We start from the raw sequence: 3,027 nt of genomic DNA, 5'->3' as shown, positions 1-3,027 counted from the left end.
AGGCTAAGCACTGGTGGAGAGCTCATATTGAATGTAGATTTTTAGTTTTACCTCCAATTACTAGGACCAACTTTAATGCTTTATTTTTAGATAAGTATGTACCTCAAACTTAGAGATATCACAATAAGGATGAGTTCATGGACTTAGAGCAAGGTGGTATGTTTGTGGTTGCTTATCACACCAAGTTCCATGCCTTGTCTAGATATGCTACTCAATTGGTGACTCAAGAAGAGAGGATACATTTCTTTACTACGGGACTAAATTCTGATTTCCATGTACTATCTTTTCATATGACCTCTGCATGGAAAAACATCAATGAGGTGATAATTTTTTTGAAAAAAGTGGAGGGGTGAGGCGAGACAGTCAGGAAAAGGCATAAGATAAGAAATACAAAAATTTAGGCAACTTTCAGGGATGTTAATCTAGAGGTTAAGGGAGGCCAAAACTTGCAGCCACGCTAATTTAGTCCTCTATTCCCACCTCTGCAGGTAACTACACGGTAAATCCACCTCATAATTTGATCCAGGATAGACCGGGAGTCGCATCTACGAATAGTAGTTGATCATACGTGTTATAACTGTGGAGAACCTAGGAATATGAGAAGAGATTTTCCCCACCCATGTGTGATAGATTAGGTGTAGCAGTAGCCCAAAGCAGGGTTACCTACGGGAAATTGTAATAATGGTCGAGGGTGTCCACAAAGTCGTTGTGGAGGAAACCAACGAGACCGTGCAGGTAGGGGAAATGGTCACACTTGTAGAGGTACAATGCATAAAGGAAAGGAAATCGCCCATCATGATGATAGGGCTCAGTGTTATGCCTTTCCGGGCAAGACTGAGGTGGAGGTGCTTATCAGTTTTCATACTAGGGTATTTGGTAATTTTTTATATGACTAACTTTGACATAATTTTAGGCATGACTTGCCTGTCCCCCTATTATGTTGCTCTTAATTGTAATACTAATTTATTCACTCTAGAAATTCATTGAAGGAAAAAATTAGAGTGGGAATGGGTGTACAAGTCTAAGCAAAATATCCTTCATTAGGCTAGAAAACTCATAGAGTAGGGTTTGTTTTTGGCTTATTTGGCCCATATTTGAGATGTTGAGGTTGCTCCTCCCTCTATTTAATATATTCCAATGATGTAAAAATATAGAAGTGCTTCCAACTGATTTTTCTAGCATGCCACCGGATAGAGATATAGAAATTTACATTGATTTAGAGATTAGAACACGTATCATTTCCATCTGTTCCTATCGCATGGCTCCGACAGAATAAGTAAGCGTAAAGTTAATATCCAGGAACTACTTGATAAGGGATTTATTCATTCTAGTGCTTTCTCGTGGGGTGCTCCAATTTTGTTTGTTAATTAAAAAATGGTAGTATAAGGATGTGTATATATTACCAACAATTAAATAGGGTCACCATTAAAAACAAGTACCCATTGTCTCGAATATATGATCTTTCAATTACAAATTAAAATGTGTATCAATGTTATATAAGATTTATCTAAGGTCTGGATGCCATAAATTAAAGATTAAGCCTGAAAAGTTTCTTTACGAATTTATAGTTATGTCGTTATGGTTGAATAATGTGCCTGCAACTTTTATTAGTTTAATAAATGGTTTATTTAAGACATTTCTTAATTCATTCGGCATAGTCTTTATTTGTGATATTTTGTTCTATTCGGAAAGCAAGGAAGAGCATGCCGACCATCTTCGTATTATTCTTGGTGTTCTTGGGAACAAAGGTTGTATGCTAAATATTCTAAGTGTAATTTTGGTTGAATTCTATTGCATTTTTAAGGCATGGTGTTGTCAAAATAAGGGTTAATGCTAGACACCCAAAATATTTAGGCTGTTAAGAATTAGGTTTGGCATAACTTTGTGACAGATATTAGGAGTTTGTGGGGCTTACTAGCTACTGTCGTCAATATGTAAAGAACTTTGCTTCTATTACCACTGATTTGACTAAAAATAAAATTCCATTCGAATGGATTGTATAATGTGAGGAGAGATTCCAAAAGCTAAGACTCTTTAGACCACCATGCCTATTCTAGAATTATCGGTCGAAGTTACGAATTTTATGGTTTATTGTGATGCTTGAGATTCCTGTTTGGGTGTTGTGTTGATAAAGGATAAGAATCTTATGGTTTATGTATCGCGTCAATATATGGTACATGAGAGGAACTATCCAAAACATTATTTTTAGTTGGCAGCGGTACCCCATTCTCTTAAGATGTTGTCACGACCGGGGAGCACCTCCTAGATGTGACCGGCATCGTCATCCTCCATGATGACTGAAACAATCCCTTAGTGTTTGTCATAACATTTAATAGGTCAAAAATGAAAAAAAAAATTTAGTACATATTGAGGTATACTTAGGAAGCTTACATAAGCTTCTCGTCTATTCAGTATAATTAATACATAAGAATTTAGTCTAATAAAGTCATCTCACAGTAAACCATCTAAAACAAAGTAGAACAATCGGGCATAGCCCTTAATACAAATTCATAATGCCACATAAGGCTTACAACAATATCTTCAATAATAGAAAAGAAGTGAATGTCTTTCGACAATATTAGATCTACTAAAGTAAATCACGTGGCACCATCCTCGAACTAGAGGAACTACCAAATACTTGGGGAAATACAAGTAGTCTTGCAAATGGCCTACTAAACCTCAACAGCCCGAACCTACATAACTGTACAAATATAAAGAATATGGGTTAGTACATCCACTTGTACTAAGTATGAAAACATATGCACATATAATATTTAAAATCATGCTTAAAAGGACATTTTTTCAAAGTTATGCTAAGTAACTTTTGAAAAGTCTTTATGCACAAAAAGGAACACATACTAGCCGATGATTACATATTCATTTAGACAAGTCCATATCAAACATAAAACCAACAACATCATAAAGTCAAGTCAACATGGATATTATCAACTTGAATAGATTCATATCAAGATCATATAACAAAAACAACTCCAACATAATGTCATTATAGCAAATCATGTAGAGGAG

Source organism: Solanum lycopersicum, chromosome 10 (genome assembly GCF_036512215.1).
Source record: "Solanum lycopersicum chromosome 10, SLM_r2.1".
NCBI classification, from domain to species: domain Eukaryota; kingdom Viridiplantae; phylum Streptophyta; class Magnoliopsida; order Solanales; family Solanaceae; genus Solanum; species Solanum lycopersicum.
Note: the sequence above shows the minus strand (reverse complement) of the source record.